The 21,207-nt window shown below is 46.7% G+C and overlaps 1 protein-coding gene across 1 annotated transcript in view; it reads right to left on the bottom strand.

The window, feature by feature from the left end:
- CCDC3 (coiled-coil domain containing 3) overlaps nt 1-21,207 on the bottom strand; it is a 65,577-nt gene that overhangs the window by 41,016 nt on the left and 3,354 nt on the right. The gene's annotated exons all lie outside the window — the stretch shown is intronic.

Raw genomic sequence — 21,207 nt, 5'->3', positions numbered from 1 at the left:
TGTCCTTGAGGGTAAAAGGCACAAAAAGCAGAGCTACAAACTTCTGGATATCCTTCGAGTTTTCAGCCTGCAGCTCTGCGGACCTTCAGGCTCAGTCTCCGTCCCTAAGTGTGTCCTTTGTGTGAGTTTGGGCAGAGGTTGGGAGAGGAGGCAGGAGGGAGACGGAGGCGGGAAAGAGATCACCAGGGCCCAGAGCCATGTCTGGGTCCTGCTGGCCCTGAGGATGGAAATGCCCTGACTCTGGGTTCAAGGTTTATCTGTTCACCAGCTGATGAAGGCAGCTGCTGGGCAAGGAGATTTATAACCTGACATTCTAGCCCTGAGCTGTGCTGAACAAACAGACCAAAGCTGCGATACCGGACAACACCAGGCCTGCCTTGAATGCTTTTGTACTGGGTTCAAGCAGCTTTTGCACCACAGTGACAAATTATGCAGAAATAAAACACGGGGTGTGGCAGGGTGCAGCCTGCTGGGAAGAGGCTTGGACAATGGCCAGAGGGACTTGCGGGCTTGATGCTGCACAGTCCTCCCCTAGAACCAAAAGTTGGGACAAGTCTGCACCAATTCAGGACAGCTCTGCTGCCTGGGCTTTGCCTGCCACATGGCAGGCTGGGGATTCTGCCCAGACACCCAGAACAAACCATCCGGACCAAATCAGGCAGGTCAGGGAGCAGAGAGGTGTCTTAAAGATCATAAAGCTCCCGCACAGGCATGGGGATTATGCTGTTACCTCCGGGCTTTCCAACCCTTTCTGGTCTGGACTGGTAGATCTGTAGAATGTCATACCCCAGTGGGAGAGCAAGCAGGCAAGAGGCAGAGACAAGTGCCCAGTGACAAGACAGAAAGCCTAGCAGTGCACCTGCCCCGTAGCAACTGGATGGCCTGAGGTTGGCGGGAACGTCTCCATCAGAACAGCTCCAGAGGGGGCACTAGAAGACTTCACAGACCCCAGCGCCAGCCAAGACACTGCCTTGTTGGTGGCCGGACAAATGGCCTAACCCCACCATATCCCATTTTCCTCATCTGTGAAAGTGGGGGGTAATAACAGTGTACACCTTACGGATTGCCTTCCAGGTAATAAACCTCAAAACTGTTGAGGTTTTTTAGTGCTGCCCACTAAATCACTTTTCCCAGAATATGTCAGTATGAAAAAGGCAGGTGGGTCAACTTCTTGCCAAAGACCAGTGTTTCCTTTAAAGCCAAATAATAATGGGATCTAAATAGCTTTAAAAGTCAAAAAAGGGGGAAAAAAGCTTCCATCAGTCTTAAATTATCCTAGCCACGGTCTATGTAGCAAGCCTATTTATGGAAATAGCCATTGTGAGCCTTTGAAAAGGATTTTGGCATAAACAGTTTTGAGGTTTTTTTCCCTATGGCTTCTTCCCTGAGGCCCTGGGACTGCTGGATAAATGTATCTGAGCTCCCTGTGTGTTTCCTTTTAAGCCTGAAGCAGCTCGGGACAGCTGGTGCAGTCCACGAGCCTGATTTTCAAAGGAAGGCTTTGCAGGAGGAAGTTAACGGAGCTGAAGCTCATCTCACTGTGGAGCTTGCGGCCCTAAGTCATCAGTGGAATCAGCACAATTTCCACTTCAACCCTCTCCGGGGTGATCAGGTTTGCACTAATCAACCCCTCGTGAGGCTTCCAAATAGCTAGCTGCAGTCTGAACTTAAAAGAAAATACACCGAGAGGCGCCTGTGGCTCAGTCGGTAAGGCACCGGCCCCATATACTGAGGGTGGCGGGTTCAAACCCTGCCCCGGCCAAACTGCAACCAAAAAATAGCCGGGCATTGTGGCAGGTGCCTGTAGTCCCAGCTGCTCTAGAGGCTGAGGCAGGAGAATCACTTAAGTCCAGGAGTTGGAGGTTGCTGTGAGCTGTGTGAGGCCACGGCACTCTACCAAGGGCCGTAAAGTGAGACTGTCTCTACAAAAAAAAAAAAAAAAAAGAAAATACACCAGAAATGTGGAGAAACACCCTTTTGACCCATTTTCGAAGGGTATGCGTGGGAGAAAATATAAACCTCTGATAAAGGGAGAAATGATTATTTGGACTTGTATATGCTGAGTGGCAAACCAGAGACAGGGGCTGACATCAAGTTTTATGAGGGTGATTATAAATAATAAAACGTTGTTCTCTGAGAAGACAGAAAGTCAAATTTGATCAAAGGCCAAGAAGAGTAAAAACAGAAACTTCCATTTTCACGCCAGGGTAAGAGCTCTCAAATTCTGTCCTCCTTCTTTGGCTTCCTCGAAGTGAAAGGATTTGGCCTGACACATTTTACTGTCAGACAAATACCCTACCTTTAAAGCATTTTGCTTTGCATTCGAGAAAAATGTACAACAATCAGCAAACCTCCCCTAATCTCTTCAAGGCTGCAAGAGTAAAACTTGATGGATTAACATGAAACAGGCTCTTACACTTAAAACTGCCTTCCCTCCCTTTTTTTCATGTAAAGACACGAATAGTAGTTTTACAGCTGTCACCATTAAGTTGAAAATGTCACATCAAATGGTCAGAACAAAAAGCTAAGTCCTAAGTGGTCCACAATGCCGTCCTGGAATGGGGAGCTCCTCTAAGTCAGACAGTGTGGAAAACAAAAAGCCTTAAAACATATAGTGCATGATAAACATACAAAACTTATACTTGTCAAATAAGTTAATTCAGCCTACAAATGAATAAACTAAGCAAAACATAAGACACTTCTCAAGTCAGGCCTGCCGCTAACCCGTTCTTGTTCTCGGTAGCTGATACTTACCTGGGTAATTAGCTACTAGGTAAATCTATAGGGTTACCGTGTTTTGAAAGGAAGAAAAGTCTTAAGATTGTCACTGTGGAGAGTCAAACTCTAAGCTGTCAGCTGTCCTCAGATTCTTGCCTCCCTCCCTGTCCCGAGGGCCTCATGCGCTATATTTACACAACACAATAAAACCCTAAATACCTGGGGTGGGCAGCTAAATCAATGCCTGGGCAGAAGATGCATGTGGTTTCTCTCCTTTCTAGAAGGTATGAGGACATTTGCTTGCCTTCACGGGTCCTGCAGACTGGACTCTTCTGAGTCTCAGGGCCTCAGCTCACTCAGAGCATGGCTTCTTGTGGACTGTCAGAGGTGGAGACGGGGAAAGGTAGGACCCTGCACCCCGGAGTTGATGAAGGCTGCCTCCTTGCCAGATTCAGTGACCTCCCCATTCCCTAAGCCCCACTCCTGGCACTGCTGCCCTGGGGTCCCTGGCAGTCTCTGTGTCCCACCCTCTGCCCTCCTGCCCATACTGTGACAGCCCCTTCATTGTCTGCTGGGCTGAGTTTTATCCCTTCTCCACCCCCGCCTGCAACCACACCCTGAAGGCTTTGTCCTTTACACCTCTGCTCTCTCCCGGGCCCCTCACCTCCCAGGCTGGGAGCCTCTGCTTCTCCCCACGTCCCAGCTGTCTGCATGGTCCACACCAGCTTCTCCTTCCTATCCTGAGGCCTCAGATCATCCCTACTCCCCAACTTGCTTGGTGTGGCCTCTCATTCCGGGAGATAGTGTGGTGTAGTAATGCAACTTGGATGGGGCCCCCTGCTGTAATACACCAGCCCACGACCAGGCCAGCTTCTCCTCTAAGCCTGGCCCCTCATTCCCCCCGGGGGAATATCCTCTTGCTTTCAGCACAGTCATGAGGAATAGGGTAGATGACGGGAGCAACGAGAGCAGACAGCCCTGATTGGGCCCCAGCTATGTGCCAGCTGCTCTGCTAGGGACCAGGAAGAGACAAAGAGCAGAGCCCATGGCAAGGATCTGAGGGCTCTATTGCCAATATGCAGCCTGATGGATTGAATGTAACAGGAGACCAGAGGACTCCTGCCTTTAAGGACAAGAACAAAATATAGCACAATGTCAGGCCCTGCTCCCAGCCCATGTCCTGGTGCTGGACTCCAGGAAAGTAGCCCAGCCTAAAGGACAAGCCCAGTGCTGAATGCGGGAGAGAGTCCATACCTGAGCAACAGGTAAAGACCGGGATCAAGCACGGTCCACCCCAACAGACACACTGCCTCATCCTGGGTCCTGCAGGAGCTCCTTTGGGGAATGCCACTGGTTTTGGCCTGTCTGGATCAGCTCTGTCTGCTCTAGGGAAATGTAGGGGAGCTAACTATGTTCTCCCAATATGGGAGTCTCCCCCAAAAGGCCACAGCAAAGATTTGTAAGTTTCCTATCACTGGCTCCTCACATTACCCAATTCCTACCGCACTTGGGTTTCTAAGCAAACCTGGCTCAGGTCTTATACCCCAAGGCCTCTTCACATGACCCCAGCTTTTCCACCAAGTCATGCAATGTGGTGACAAAAGTGCCCATGCAGGCATTAGGAAGCCTGGGACTCTTCCCTACCCAAGAGAGGGTTACTTACTTACTATCCTATTCTCAGCCAAATGGGGAGAATGACATCAGTGGCTGTGAAGACTTAATAAGAGAAACAGAGGCACCCCGAGAACTAGAGAGCATTCTAGAAAGCCCCAAGAGGGTCATGGTCAAGGTCATGGTCAAAAGCCCCTTTCATGGTGGGAGACAAGGGTGATGGACACAGCACTCAAAAACCTGAAAAGACCTATCATGGAAAATGCTGGGTAGGACCGGCCTGCTGGGTGCAGTGAGCAAAAGCTTATGCCAAGCAGGAGATGAGGCCAGATTTGCGAACTTCCCGCCTGGACTTTCCATCTGTGAGGAGGGCTGCTTTTAGAACCTGGAAGTGGGTCAGGGTGTTCCCTGTGAGGCTTCATGAACACAGGGCACACCAGCATAGACCAGAGGTTTCCACTGTCCCGCTGGCAGGCACTCCCCACACCCCTGTCCTGTTTTTCTCTCCGAGTGTGTATTCACAGTTGTTATTTCCACGAGCAACAGATGGGGCTGAATGTGGGCACAGTGAGATATTTAAGTGATACCAATTATACGGGATGTGGAGATCATGCATGTGACCACTGTGCCCCACCTAAACGGCACCCCCTGCTATCCTCCGGAAGGCCAGGGACAGGTGGGGTGGGCTGGGTGGAAAGGGATTTATTACCAGCAAGAACAGCAGTGCCGAGAAGCAGCGGGCGTGGGCCCAGCACTGCCATGAACAGCTGAGGGCTGAGCTCACACCCAGGACGATCCAAGCTGTGCCGTACCCCCAGAACAACTCGCCACCCTCGTCTTTCCAGGAGAAAAGAAGGATGGGTGAGGGAATCAAGAAGACAATCAAGTTCTTCCTACCAATAAATTGATCCCCCTTGCATCCCACATATACCGGAGCTGACGGGTTCAAATCCAACCTGGGCCTGCCAAACAACAACTACCACCAAAAAACAGCTGGGCATTGTGGTGAGCGCCTGTAGTCCCAGCTACTTGGGAGGCTGAGGCAAGAGAATCGCTTAAGCCCTAGAGTTTGAGGTTGCTGTGACCTGTGATGCCACGGCACTCTACCCAGGGCAACATAATGAAACTCTGTCTCAAAAAAAGAGTTGGTGGACGCTCAAAATGTTGAAGATGGAATTTCCTTACTGTATGTATGCACTGCCACCTCTAGGTGTGGGAGGTAGGTAGGTTGACTTCTCAGCAGGGAGCCTCACCTCAATCCAGGGGAATGTGGGCAGACATGTCACCCCCGGGGGCTCATCAAGACCACTAAAGATGAAAGAAGCCTAGAGGCGTCTGACAGGGCAAAGTCATTGCCACTAACCCTGGGCACCCAGAGTTAGCAGGCAGCAGGGGTAAATCCTTGGAACTCCTGATCTGCAGTTAGATCAGGGAACCTGGCTTGCTTGCCCTGCAGAATGAAACTTGGTTCGCCCACCCCTTTCTAATCGTGTTATCAGCCATTGTTGACAACTCACTACCCTCCGTGCCCAACCACCCAGCTGTTTCCTCTTTACCCAATCTTCCTGGGGCTTGGGATTCTTTTAATTCTATTTTGGCACCTTTACATTTTGTATGTACACTTCGTGTTAGAGACCAACAAAAGGTTCCGAGAAATCAGAAAGTCGCTGGACTGTCTCGGTCTGCCATGGACAGTGCGAGTCGAGTCAATGTACACCTCTCTCCAGGCTTTTCAGCTCCATGTATTAAACTGGTTTCGAGTCTCCCCTGTTGACTCCCAACCCAGGCTGGGGCCCTCAGTAAACCCCAACATCTAGATATATAGCCAAGAATTGAAAATAGGGTCTCAAGGAGATATTGGTACCACCATAGTCATAGCAATATTATTCCCAATGGCCAAGAGATAGAAGCATCCATTGACGGATAAAGAAAATACTAGTTTATACATACAAAGGAATAATATTCAGGCTTGGAAAGGAAGAAAATCTGACACATGCTACCACATAGATGGATTTTGTGGACATTATGCTAAGTAAGCCAGTCACAGAAAGAGAAACACTGCCGGGGTGTCCAACCTGTGGCCCACGGGCCACATATGGACTATTTGAGGCCTGCTTTGCTTATCTGTGGTGTTGGACATTGCCAAAATTATGGACTTTCTTTTGCTGACCAGTTTTTGTTAGTGTTTGTATATTTAACGTATGGCCTAAGACAACTCTTCTTCCAACATGAGGCAGAAGAAAAAAGGTTGGACACCCCTGCATGAGTGCATGATTCTACTTACATGAGGTCTGTAGAGTAGAGATAAAAAAAGTAGACTGGCAGCTGCTACTGACTGGGGGGATGTTCATACGGGGTGCCTGTGTATATGTGGGGGGACTGGATGGGGGAGGTATATGGCAAATGTCTGTGAACCTAAAACTGCTTTTAAAAACAAGATTAAAAAAAACAAAAACAACTAGCAAATCCACTGAATAATGGTATTGACTATTGCGGGCTTCACAGGCCAAAGCCAAATATGGTGTTCAGCGCTCGGAAGTGGCCGTAAGGGAACAGGCAGCACCTTCTAAGTTTCTCTTGGTGTCCTTGAACACCTGTACCAGCATCCACAGCACTTCTCAAAGGAAGAGAGCAGCCCACCACCCTGCAGCCTGGTAGTAGTCCAGCGCAATGCTGACAGTTACACAGGTCTGTCTGGGAAGCATGAACTCCATGCACGAGAGAAACATAGTTTCGATGTGGATTGGCTAGAGGCTAAAAAAATGACTTCATGGAGGACTTCACTGGTGGAGAACCTGTGGCGTTGGGGCTACATGCCACCTTCTGGATCCTTGAGTGTGGCTTTTGACTGAACTCAAATTTCAAAGAACCCTTTTAATAAAGGGATTTGTTCCGTGAACTTTGGACTTGGTCGAGGGGTGGTCGTTGGGGATCTGGAGGGCCCATGCGGGCTTCAGGCTGCAGGTCCCCCACCCCTTAAGCATTCACAGGGACTTTCCAAGGTTCAAAAGCAGTTTTCAAATACTGGGAAAGAAAGATTGATTGCTGACTCCATCAACCATGTCGGTGTTTCATCGGGAGCTGCTTCACGGCAAGTTCCTACTGTTCACGTTTAGATGTAAAAGCTCGCATTCCTGTTGATTGCTAATGTTAGATAAATATTCAAAGACACACCTAGAATACCAACAGGTTTAATCTTCCTCTAAAATGGGGCAGAGAAATGATCTAAGGCCTGGGTTCGTGCATGGATGGCGTCAACTATGTGGTCTGAGGGACACAACGTCCAGGAAAGGAAATCTGTTTCACCTACTCTTGCTTGAGGTGTCTGTTCCACTCACATTTTCAGGGTCAGAGATGAAAGCTTTCTAACATAAATGTTGATGGAGAGAGAACAAATTATGCTACCAGTACCCCTTAAGATTTTTTTTTTTTGGTTGCAGTTTTTGGCAGGGGCCAGGTTTGAACCCGCCACCTCTGGTATGTGGGGCCGTTGCCCTACTCCTTGAGCCACAGGTGCCACCCCCCTTTAAGATTTTTAACTCAAATTATTCTATACGATCAGCTTCGGCTACTTGGCAGAGCCTTGGGTTGGATGACATGGTCAGGAAGGTATTTGGGGAACAGAAGAAGAATGTGGGGCCTGAAGAATGGTACAGAGAGTGTGGCTTTTGACTGAATCCAAATTTCAGAGAACCCTTTTAATAAAGGGATTTGTTCTGTGGCCTCAAGTGCATTGGGGATCTGCAGGGCCAGATGTGGCCTTCAAGGCTGGGGTGGGTGCAGAAAAGCAAGCAGGCAGCCTGGGGTCTGAAGGGCAGAACCAGAGAGGAGGCCGGACAGAAAGCATGTCAGATGGCACAGAGGGCAACGCTGGTCACCAAGCACAAGGGCACCCATTTCCTGTAAAACTGGGAAAAGCTCTCCAGCCTCAGAATAAGGAAATGGAAAGAGGACCCTTTCATAGAGCAAATAAACAGAAATAATTTAGAGATTGTTGGGTCTGGCAGAGGGTAAAGAGATGGCAGGGAAGTGGTTAATGGCAGAGAGCGGGAACTGAATTGTAGCTAGGAACCAAAGTGCAGCTAGAGACTGTTCCCCGGTGGGAATGCGTGGTGAGAAGCCCCTAGTGACCTTAAACTGATGGAAGGGGGGTTCATTACCATACAATTAACATTGCAAATATCAATACCCTCCCCCCTTCCTCATCTACTCCCTTCTTTGGGAAGACTCAGGGAAGAGGCATTCATAATAAGAAGTTCATTATGTAACCTCAACCTGTCAATTACCCCAAAGGGTAGGAAATGACAGCCAATCCTGCACGGGGATGGTGTGGGGAGCGGAGGCAGAACCAACCAGCGAGCACTAAGACAGGGCATGTTCAGACTTCCCTCTCTTCTTCATGGCTGGAGGAGGACCCATCTCACTCTTTGAGATGAATTCTCCCTGTACTTTACTTTCACTCTATAATAAATGTCCACACATGCAATTGCTCTGTGTTTGTGATGACACCGTCACCGGCTAGGCACCCGTGCTCACTCTTCAGCACTGGAAGCCAAGAACCAGGGAACACCCTCATCAGGCCAGACCTAGCAAGATCACCTCCTTTACCACAGTAACAGGCAAGAATGTTCCTGCACGTCTTGTCTTATGTACGTATTTGCCTGTTCACTTCAACTGACTTCAGTATGATAGTTTTGCTTTACTATAAAGCCGGGACAAAAGCCTGTGCATTTCTGGAACCCTATTTATTTCTGTTAATAGTTTTAGTATTTTTTTGTTGAAATGATTACTGTATTTAAAGTCAAGTCAGCATCAAGAGGCCACATGTTAATAGTTATGAGTTGGACTTTTGTTTTCCTACAAAATTCTTCTGTGATGTGACATGAAGAGGTTGGACTAGACAATCCCTCGGGTACCTTCTAGTCCTGACATTCTTCATGCTGTGTCTGTGCAAAGTAAACTAAACTGGCTGGCCTCAAGTGCACTGGGTAATCTCTGGGGCCCTGAGCCCCTGGAACATGCTGGAAGCATCTGGATTTGCTTAGCCCCCCAGGGGAAGCACAGCTCTGCTAGGTGTCACAGCTGATTTAACTGAAAGAAAGATGAGAGCCAGCCAGGGGAACTGAAGCTTGACAGCATCCCTGAGGATCTGTCCAGCGAGAGCTAAAATAGTACAGGGAAGACAGGAGGAGATCCCCTCTGGCCCCAGAGTCATGGGCAATGTTTGTTCTACCAGCGTCTTCTATCCCCAGCAACATCCCCACGGATCTGTAAGTCCTCAGTGAGTGCTGAGAAAAGGGGAGAGTTCAGTCTGCTCCTCACCTGCCAGATGGGATGAGGCAAAAACAAAGAGACCTCAGGGAGGAGGGGTGGAGGAAGAAGAAAGGATAAAAGCAAAGACACTGCCCCCTTCCCCAGAGAAGATGTCTGAGCTGAGATGTCCAGAGGGAGTGCTCGGACGGGCAGAAAAGTCTCTGACACAGAGGGGAGATAAATGATCATTTCTTATTTAAAACCTCAGCTTTATGGCTGGAGGGCCTAGGAGCATCTCATTCATCTTTGCATAGCCCCCTCAAGGACACTTACCACATTCAGGCCCCACATCCCCATGGGGACAATGAGAAATGGAGGGAAATGTTAATGAAGTAAGCAACCGTAGGAGACTTTGGAAATGGAAGTTAGGACCTTTGTTTCCTCCTGGGCAAGACTCTCAGAATGCTGTTTCCTTCCTCTCAAGCTTAACTTCCCAGGCTAAGGCACCTATCCATGGTAACAACCCTAGAGGTAGGGGCCTGGTGAGGCCAGGGAAGGCTGGCTTATGGAGTCCTCTTCTCTGGGGGAAGAAACGAGCCTTTATGGAGGACAAGACTCCTTTCTGAGTCCTTCCCTCTCTGCCTGATATGTCATGCACAGAGGCACCCTGGAAAGGCTAAGAGGAATCAGAGTGAACTTGCTGTGCAAAATAAATAAATAAATAAAAATCAATAAAAGAAATGAGGGCCTGGGCATTGTGGCTCACACCTGTAATCCTAGCACTCTGAGAGGCCAAGACAGGTCGATTGCTTGAGCTCAGGAGTTTGAGACCAGCCTGAGCCAGAATGAGATCCTGTGTCTACTAAAACTAGAAAAACAAAACAAACAAACAAACAAAAATTAGCCAGGAGTCAGGGTGGATACCTGTAGTCCCAGCTACTTGGGAGGCTGAGGCAGGAGGATTGCACAAACCTAGGAGTTTGAAGTTGCTGTGAGGTATGATGCCAGAGCACTCTACCCAGGGTGACAGAGTGAGACTCTGTTTCCCCCACTCCCCAAAGAAAAAGAAAGAAAGAAATGAGGCCACTCAGTGAAACCCTTTCAATCGGACAATATGAGAACTTTCTCCCACTGACTTCTGATTCTGCCGCCTGGGTGTTATAACTCAGGGCATCCCTGAGACAGTGCATGGCACCATCAGTAACTCTGGTTTTAGTTACTCCCAAGTTCCATGCCATTATGACCTGAAAAATAGAGAAACTGAGTCACAGTGAAAGCCCACGATTATCAAGGATTTAAAAATGAGAGCAGCCCCAGTATGGATCAAAATCTACAGATATGGTCATATACGGCTCCATGGATGTCACTGTGAGGACACCAGTGACATAAACCAGGCACAGAAAGACGCGGAAAACTGCCAATTCCACTGACAGAAGATAGCTAAAGTAGGGAAACTCATATAACTAGAAAGCAGAATGGTGGGGAGGGACCAGGGTAGGAAGAGGGAAACAGGAAACTGCTGGTCAGTGGATATAGAGTTCCAGTCATTTGAGATGAAAAAGTTCTAGAGATCTGCTATACAACAGTGTACGTACAGTTAATAATGTTCTATAAGAAGGTGGGTGCCATAGCTCAGTCAGTAGAGCACTGCGCTCTACCAACCAGGGGCAGCAAGTTGGAGCCCTGACTCAGCCTGATTAAGAAAAAAAAAAAGGAAAGGAAGAAAATATAATGTACTATAAGGGAAATGTCAACAGTCATAGCGCTAAGAAGAAGAGATAACAAAAATGGGCAAAAGCCATGAACAGGCATTTTGCCAAAGAGGCCATACAGATGGTAACATGCAGATGAAAACATGATACTCATTCTCAGCCACTGAGGAAAAGCAAATTAAGGGCGGTGCCTGTGGCTCAAAGGAGTAAGGCGCCGGCCCCACATGCTGGAGGTGGCGGGTTCAAACCTAGCCACTGCCAAAAAAAAAAAAAAAAAAAAAGAAAAGAAAATTAAAACCACAGTGAAGACAGACCGCAGAATGGGAGAAAATGTGTGCAAATCGTGCATTTAATAAGTGTCTACTATCTCTAATATATGAGGAAATCTTACAATACAAAAAAGTCAACTCAGTTAAAAAATTGTCAAAGAAGTAGGCTGGGCACAGTGGTTCACGCCTGTAATCTGAGCACTCTGGGAGGCCGAGATGGCACCATCATTTGAGGAGGTGAGGTCAGGACTTTGAGACCAGCCTGACCAAGATTGAAACCCTGTTTCTACCAAAAATAGAAAAAATTAGCCAGGCATGGTGGCACATGCCTGTAGTCTCAGCTACATGGGAGGCTGAGACAGGAAGATGACCTGGAGTGTGAGGTTGCCATGAGTTATGATAACGCCACTGCACTCTAGCCAGGCAACATGTGAGACCCTGTCTGGAAAATAAAAATGGCCAAAAGCAGATGAAAGATGCTGACCACCACTGGTCACCAGGGAAAGGCTGATCGCAGATCACAATGAGACACTACCCCACGCCCACCAGGATGATGAAAATCAGTGAGGCAGACTACAACTATTGGTGAAGCTGTAGACAAACTGGAACCTTCATCCACTGCTGGCGAGAACGGGAAACAGTGAAGCTGCTTTGGAAAACAGTCCGGCAGTTCCTCAAGGAGCTAAACACAGAGTAGCGTGTGACGCAGCAATCCCACACCTGTTAGTGCCCAAGAGAAATGAAAACTTCTGCATGTGAACAAACAGAGGCCTGTATGTGAACGTTCACAGCAGTTTCATTCATGACAGCTAACCACTAGAAACTACCCACATGTCCTCTGGTGGGTGACGGGTTAAACGGCTGTGTCCACGCCACGGAGCATTACTCAGTCATGAGAAGGAATCCAACACCTTGGATTAACCTCAAGGAAATTACGCCAAGGGAAAATGAAGAATCTCAAAAGTACATGCTGTATGGTTATATTTATGAGACACCTGAATTAAACTTATAGAGAACAGATCAGTGATTGCTGGAGTTCAGGGATGAGTAAAGGAAGGAAGCCACGTGTGATGGGACAGTTCTGCACCTTGATTGTGATGGTGGTTACAGGAAGATACATGTGACAAAATTGCACAGTTACACACACACACAGAGCAGGCTTCGGCGCCTGTATAACTAGTACCATTGGAACAAGCTGGGTGGATTTACCAATGCCATTACCTGGTCTTGATATCGGACTATCGTTACACATGACATGAGCAGCAGGGGGGATGGGAGAGGGGTTCCCAGGACCTGTACATTTCTTCACAACTGCCTGTGAATCTGTAATTTTTCCAAAGCAAAGATTTTTTTTTTTTTGAGACAGAGTTTCACTACGTTGCCCTCAGTAGAGTGCCATAGGGTCACAGCTCACAGCAACCTCAAACTCTCGGGCTTACGCGATTCTCTTGCCTCAGCCTCCAAAGTAGCTGGGACTACAGGCGCCCACCACAACGTCCAGCTATTTTTTTGTTCCAGGTGTCATTGTTTAGCTGGTGCGGGCCAGGTTTGAACCCGCCTGCCTCAGTGTATGTGGCTGGCACCCTAACCACTGAACTACAGGTAGTAACTAAAAACGAAAACTAAAAAAAGTAACTATAATATAGCATTATTCAATGTTTAAGAGTAATTGTATTTCGATAAAACTTGTATGATGGCCAGAAAAAGAGGATCAAAAGAGAAATGACAGCCTGCGCAGTGTAGTCACAGACCCTCCCTGCTCTGTGGGAGAGGGTGTTTTCTTTCAGTGTGAGACAAGTTAGTAGCGTGGGCCCACCTGCCACATGGCTCTCCTGTCCTTTGACACGCATGCACACACCTTTGTCCCTTCACCTGGGCATCCCTCCATCTGAATTCCAGGCCCAGCACAGGGGTCATCTTTCCACAAGGGTTAACTGTACCAGGTCACTTGAGCTCAGTTCCGCTGCACCCTAACACATGACATGGTGCTCAGAACACAGGGGCCACTCAAAAGTCTCTTGGATGGACTAGAGGTCTGTCTGCCTCGAGATCTTGTGGGTACACAAGGGGACCTGAGAGGAGGCATGAAGGACCCTTCACACTTGCCCAGTATGCCCTTCTTTTTACCACTACATCACCCCCAGTGGCCTTTCTCTAGTTACCCCGCTATGAATAAAGCACAGTAGACGTGATGAGCCCCACTCTGCAGCTGCAGAAACTAAGTGCAGAGTGGTCCAGCGACAGCCAAAGTCATGAGGTCACAGGTGGAGCCCAGAACTCCCTCCCCAGGTGTGCATCGCTGCTTTAAGACTTTATTTTCAACCAGGCAATTATTAACGAATTGGGGTACAAATTTTGTGGCATTGCCAACACATTGAGGGTGCTGAGGCCCTATCAGAGGACACAGTGTCTTAAAAAGTGAGGACACATGAGTAGGCTGTGATCAAGGACAAGTTAGTTGTAAGAGCACAGGAAAAGTGCCACCTCTAAAACATCCCAAATCCAGCCATTTTCTCTCCAGGGCGACGGCCACCTCCTGGTCCAAGCCTCCATCATTCTTGCCCAGACAGTCCCAATAGTTTCCTGAATGGTCTCCTGGCTTCCACTTTTGCCCCGCCCCCTTCATGTTGACCCTGTCACTCATCTCCATGAGCATCTAGCAGGTGCAGGGAATCCTGGCAGGTCTAGGGAAACACCAATGAATAGGGAGGCATTTACGTGGAGTCTGTGTTCTGTAAACTATGGGGGCCAGAGATATTAACCCGACATGGTCACAGATCATTACTTACAGTTGTGATAAGAGCTACAGAGAAAAATAAGTGTGGGGGACGGAAAAAAAAGAGAAGAAAGAAAATTAAGTGTGCACTCACAGTGTCACTGGAGGACAAAACCAAACCTGCCCGGTAAGGAAGAAAAGGAGGAGAAAGTGGGTAACAACAACAACTGTAAGCAGAAGGCCACTTGCTTTGGGAGGGAAGAGACCAGGTGGCAGGCAGGAGGGGCGGACAGGAGGCCCCATCTCCTTGCCAGCTCCCTCTCCACACCCATATCCCACTGAACCTATCTGGGCCTCAGCTGACTCAACTGCTAGGAAGGACCAAAGCCATGTTTTGTGTTTATAGAACCCTCAGAGAAAGAAAATAGAATCCCTTCGTATTCCAGGGATGAAAATTACTTCAATGAATAAAACAGTTATTGCGCATGTACAGTATTAATTATGTGCTGGGCACACAAAAATCAATAAAGATGAATCAATTTGCTCAAGATTCCCATTAGCTGGTGGGCACAGTCCAGACTGGAAGCCAGGTCTTCTGAATCTCAGGCCTGGATTCTTCACAAAGGGATTTACGGTCCTCTGCAATCTGTCCCAACCCAATCTATACTACTTCCTACTATCGTCAGGGCCCAACAGCTGAAATCATCCCAAGTTCAGGGTCTACTCCTGGTCTTTGGCAATTCCAGGCCCCCCACTGAGGTCTCACACCTCCCTGCACTCCGAGTGAGAGACCCGCCCATCCGCAGGCTCTCAGCCCTGCCAGCCGCCTCCTCCACTATTCTCCATCACCGCATTAGTCCAGAGCACGCGTTGTCAAAGTCTGCAAATTCTTAGAAGCCCTAGAACCCTTTCGGGCAATCCATAAGATCAATTGTTTTTAGAATAATCCGATGATGTGATTTGTCTTTTTCCCTGTGGTGACATTTGTACAACAGCAAAGTGAGTTAAACTGCTGGCCTCTTAGTGCGAATCAAGGCAGTGGCACCAAATTACAACAGCAGCCATTGTGCTCTTCAGGGCCACGTGCTGGCAGAAAAAAAAGAAATGCTGGTTTAATAATGTCCTTCAAGAAGTAGTAAAAATGAGCGGCGCCTGTGGCTCAAAGAGTAGGGCACTGGCCCCATATACTAGAGGTGGTAGGTTCAAACCCAGCCCCCGCCAAAAACCGCAAACAAACAAACAAAAAAACCATAGTCTAGGGCAGCGCCTGTGGCTCAAAGGAGTAGGGCACCAGCCCCATATACTGGAGGTGGCGGGTTCAAACCCAGCCCCGGCCAAAAAATGCAAAAATAAATAAATAAATAAATAAAATAAAATGACTTTAAAAGAAATAGTAAAAATGATCTACTTTATTACATCCTGATCCTTAAACACGTATTTTTAATACAAACTCTGTGAAGAAATGGCATGTGCACACACAGTGCTCCTCTCCATACCAAAGATGGTCATCTCAAGTTCTGAGCTGAACTCATGTCTCCCTTCATAAAACACTATTTTTACTCCAAAGAATGACAGACAAACTATATTCGGAGTTGAGTATTTTTTTTTTTTTTTTTGGTTTTTGGCCGGGGCTAGGTTTGAACCCACCACCTCCGGCGTATGGGACCGGCGCCCTACTCCTTGAGCCACAGGCGCCACCGATGGAGTTGAGTATTTGACAGACATTTTCTTGAAAATGACTAAAGTTGGCCCATCACTTCCAAGAAAACTGACAGCATTTGTTGCCAATGATTGAATGTGAGCTTTCAAATAAAAATTAGAATTTTAGGAAAGTTGTTAACTACAAGTTTAACAGCTTACCAATACTTTCCCGAAGTGATCAATGGTGACGTGTGTAATTAGGATTTTGTATATAATAAAATCTCACCCCATTTGGAAGAACCGTATAACTCAGTAAACCAGTATTTTCCAAATGGTCGATGTATCATGTTACAAATCAGCATGGTTAAAAAAAAAATTGAAATGTACAAGATAGACAGATGGATTTTAGTGTAAGAACACAAAAAGTTCACTGATAAAGATTTCATTGCAACTGATTTTTAAGAAACTACCACTTTTGAGTTGTGTTGCAGTGTCAATGAAGACTGAATACAGAGAGGGGGGCACTTAACAGGGGTCTGTACCTGCAGAACAGAAGCCATGCTCCTCCATCCCTCAGGGGTGAACAGCTTTGCTTGACCAAGTAACCTGTTAAATCTGACTTTCCCAGCACATCTGCAGAGCTACGCTTAAATCAGATGGTTCCAGGACTCTTCATGGAAGAACTCGAACTGAGTTCTGATTTTCTTGATCTATTTGGGATTCAAATCTCACTTTTGAAACTAAAGATCCTCTCTCCCATTCCCGTTTGCTTTTGATCATCAGAAAAGAAACACTGTTCATTTTTTCTTTTTTTTGCAGTTTTTCGCCAGGGCTGGGTTTGAACCCGCCACTTCCGGCATATGGGGCCGGCACCCTACTCCTTTGAACCACATTTTCATTCCTTCTGTATGTTTCACCCAAGCTCAGCCATATGTACGGGTCTAGTTAGATAGAAACATCAGCTCCCAATGCCTGTCAAGATGAAGCAAGCTTGTTATAGCAGAGGATTCCTGCTGATGATTACTAAAATATCTGCATGCAATCCAAAGTAACTGCCCAACTCTGAAAACTAAACAATTACAGGCAAGGGGGGACCCAACACAAGGGGAGCTGACTCATGGAACTATGTAGCAAAAACTCCAGGAAAAATCCCTTATTTCTATCCAGAAGACCAAGGGAAAGGGCTGCAGCACCTGGAGGAAGTCTTTGGTTTCCATCAATTTTTCATCAATTTTCTCACTTAGTCTAGCCTTTAGGCCAGTGATTTTCAACCACTATGCTGGGAGAGGATCTTGGGTGTGCCACAGAAATTTTTAAAAGATCACTAATTAAATTATTTTTGAAAGAAGTTCAAAGCACAGTAAGTCTATTTTTTTAACTCTTTTTTTTCCTGATCAATATAACTTAAGTGTGCCATGGAACTACAGGTTCAAGTGTGCCCTGAGATAAAAAAGAAAAAAAAAGGCTGAGAAACAGTGCCGCAGGCCTTATATAGGGAAGTGATACGGGAAGATCTCTGAGATCTACTTGTAAATAAAGTGTAGCAAAGTGTGCGCGGTGCATCGCCATTTGTGTCAAAGGTGATCATAATGATACTCAAGAATAATTATTATTGGATAAAAACACTCATTGAATGTTCACACAGGAAACTACTAATCATAACAGCAACTACTTGTTTGGAGGGTGGGTACGAACCAGGTGGTTAGGTGTCAGAGGTGGGACAAAAACTCTACTGGCTGCCATTTTATATTTTCAGATTTGGGAACCTATGTAAATTTTGTGTTATTTATTATTCAATAAACTATTTTTTAAGTGCTCCCTGCACATAACCCAATCAATTCTGTTGAATGAAAATGTACACAATGGCTTCCTTCTCCATTCCCATCTCCAGTACATACCCCACCAGGATTGCTTCCACCACTCTGCTGTGGGACATTTCAGGACTCTCGTGGGAGGTGGCAGGAAGCTTCTTTAAATTTTAAAACTATGTTGTTTTTAATACTTTAAAATGATCCATCGATAGTAAGAAACCCTTGCATCACTCCTTACAGTTTAGAAAGTGTTTTCCAATGTGTGCTCTAATTAGGTCCTTACAGCAACCTTAGTTTACCTAAAACCCATTTCATAAACAAGAAAACTTAGGTTATGAGAAACTAAGGGACCCGCCCAAGGTCATTACTCCGCAAATGGCAGAGCCAACTGAGGTCCTCTAATACTATAGAGTCTTTCTAGGGCAGCTGAAGAAGGCATCTTCTTCCACCTCCAAACAATGGAAGAAAACGATGGCAAGACTGTCACAGATATTTTTTCTGTCCCATGACATTCTCTGACAGACTGATGTCAGCATGGTCAGTCCAGGTCTTGGGTCTATGGGACAGTACTGGCAGAGATGGAAAAATATCCAACTACTGTTTTGACGGTTACCCTTGCACAGTAGGAGAGAAATGAGGAAGGAAAAATGTCCTTGGCTGGTGTCAAGAGAATCCTGCCAGTAAATCTGGTGGATGAGCCAACATGTCAAAGATATCCCCACAAGTCCTATTAACACCATGACACCGAACCACAGAGGGGCTGAACGTGCAGTAACAGTGCTGACTTCTTGGCAACTTTTGAAAGCAAGATTGGGTTGCTGTTTACTGATGGGCGGGTGGGACACTGGAAGATGGAGAGACACTGGAAAGGAACCAGAGTGTGGGAGGACTTTGCTCTCAAGGACTGAGTTGAATGTCAACGGGGGTGTATATCACAAAAGTTTCCCTGAGTGAGATTTTCCTTCTGTTCCAGCTCTTAACCTCCAAATGGACTCCATGTCCCAGAACCACATGATCCTCCAAGACAAAGAAAGCTGAGAACTATCAGGGAAGAGAAAGAAGTGTCGCTGTCGTAAGTACAGTTTGGATCCCCCGTCCCCCGTTCCAGCACGGAGCGTGGCAGCCTGGACAGCAGAGAACACAGGAGCCCACCAACATGCCTGCAGCATCTGCCATCTGAGACGAGGCAGGTGACCCAAGATAGGCTTTTGGGCAAAGCTCTCAGCACATGGGAAGGATTAGCAAGAACCTCACACCTATTCCTACTGGAATAAAAAGGGAAGCTGAACAGCAATTGGGATCCCCTCTATAGCTGGGGGAAAACATTGGCTGCTTCTGACATAACATGATATATTTATCTTGGGTATGAGAAATAATTGCATGCTCACTTTCCCACAGAAAAAGAAACATTTTAGTTTCTCTTGAAGGTAGTAACTGTCAATAATTCAACCGACTCTGAGATCATCAATTCACAACTGTTTTCATCACTGTAGAGTACGTTAAAAAAAAAAACTCAAGGAGCATCCCAAAATTCTTAAAAGTAAATTTAATTTTAGTTTCACATTAAATTGAAACTAAGATTTAGCTTATTTATCTTAAACGAAGATAAACTTATTTCACTCCGATGTGGTCCCTTTCAGAGTAGGCAAAGAATAAAAATGGAAGGAGCAAAAGGTCTGGAAAACCACGGGGTACCTCAGATGGAACTTCTAAATTTGGCTACATGGCAGTTCAGCAATCTGGAACAATCATTTTCCTACCCTCGAGTTTTGACTCTTCTGGGAGCTTGGCGGACTCCCACACTCTGTTATCTAACACACTGGGCTGAGTAAAGGGAGAGGGAAAAGGACTTCTCCCCAAGATCAACATCAAACCAACAGAAATAGACGAAGAGAAACAATTCTCTATGGTCCTATTGTTCTATTTTTTTATGGTTGGAAAAATTTAATTCCAGAAAAATGTTAATAGCTTGACGATGTAACCATAGGGTTAACAGGTCACAGAGCTTAAGATTTGGGGGCTATGCTAGGCAAGCATTTTTGGAATACTATCTACTCTCTTGACATAAATCTGTTGTTATCAAGGGTCTCATCACATAAACAAAGTTCCCACAAATATGAGAATCATAGGGCCAAGCTTAAGATTTCATTTGGAATGGGCTAGATATGACTCGGGCTAGATATGACTCAGGCTTGAAATACTCAGACTAAGAAGTGGTGGCTCCAGTTCAAGATGGGGTAGGCAACAGCACAGATTAATAAGTGTTCAGAAAATTCTGGCAACCCATGAAGGAATCTAGATTGCTGTCAATAGGGTAGAGCTAAGGAAGGAGCCTCTCCATAATTTTCAAGAATAGACAATGTCCCTGGTTGGATGTACCTGCAGTTACACAGGCATAGGTATGGAGAAGGCCTCCAGGGTTCAGGGAGCCCTGGGCAGAGTGTAAGGAGGTTTGGCAGAACAAGGCAGCTACCCTGGGCCGACCCAACAGACAGAAGCAAGGCACTTCCCTCAAATCCTTTATGCCTGGGTGGAAGAAGCTGAGCTGCCTGACACATGCAAACTCACCAACACAGGTTACCCACATGGGAGCTCTCTCCAGCGGTCTGTCATACAGTGCCAAACATGTCCCCGATGGGGGATTTAAAGAGATGGACCATGATCCCACTCAGAGGCTTAAATGGACCTGGCCCCGCTGTTACCCTGCCTTGGTATGGCAATGTCATTACTTTGGAAAATTTCCCCGCAACTCTGGCATTTGGCCCAGATTGGAAGACCCTTTTGTATTTTCATACCCCAAGTAATCCTGACCCCTGTATTCCACAACCGCCTTCACCACCCTGTACCTCTGTATCTGAACAACTACAGTTAATCGTGGAAGTGTTAGCTATGATAGCTACTTTATTTCATTTCCTTGAGGACTTTTTCTTTTCTCTAAGACAATTCCTCAGAGTTCACATCAGAGCAGTCGTAATGGCTTACGGGTATTGAATGTTTACTATTCTCTCAAGCATCACGCTGAGGGGTTTACATTTTTACGTATTTATTTATATTGCACAAGCCTGGTGATACAGATGCTACTATTTTCCCCATTTTGCCAAAGAGGAAACTGAGGCACAGCACGCCGAGCTTCATCCCATCTATTCCTATGATTTGTGAAGAAGCCCTTCATCAAAGAGTAAAGCTTTGGGCTGGGCTCAGTGGTTCCTGCCTGTAATCCTAGAATTCTGGGAGGCTGAGGCAGGCAGGTTGCTTGAGCTCAGGGTTCAAGACCTAGCCTGAGCAAGAGCAAGGCCCTGTTTCTACCAAAAATAGAAAAACTAGCCAAGCATTATGGCAGGTGCCTGTAGTCCCAACTACTTGAAAGGCTGAGGCAAGATGATTACTTGAGCCCAGGAATCTGAGGTTGCTGTGAGCTATGATGATGCCATGGCACTCAACTCAGAGGGACAGAGTGAGACTCTGTCTCAAAAAAC

This window comes from Nycticebus coucang, chromosome 20 (assembly GCF_027406575.1).
Source record: "Nycticebus coucang isolate mNycCou1 chromosome 20, mNycCou1.pri, whole genome shotgun sequence".
Taxonomy (NCBI): Eukaryota; Metazoa; Chordata; class Mammalia; order Primates; family Lorisidae; genus Nycticebus; species Nycticebus coucang.
The sequence above is the reverse complement of the archived record's forward strand: the minus strand, read 5'-3'. Positions and strand labels throughout refer to the sequence as shown.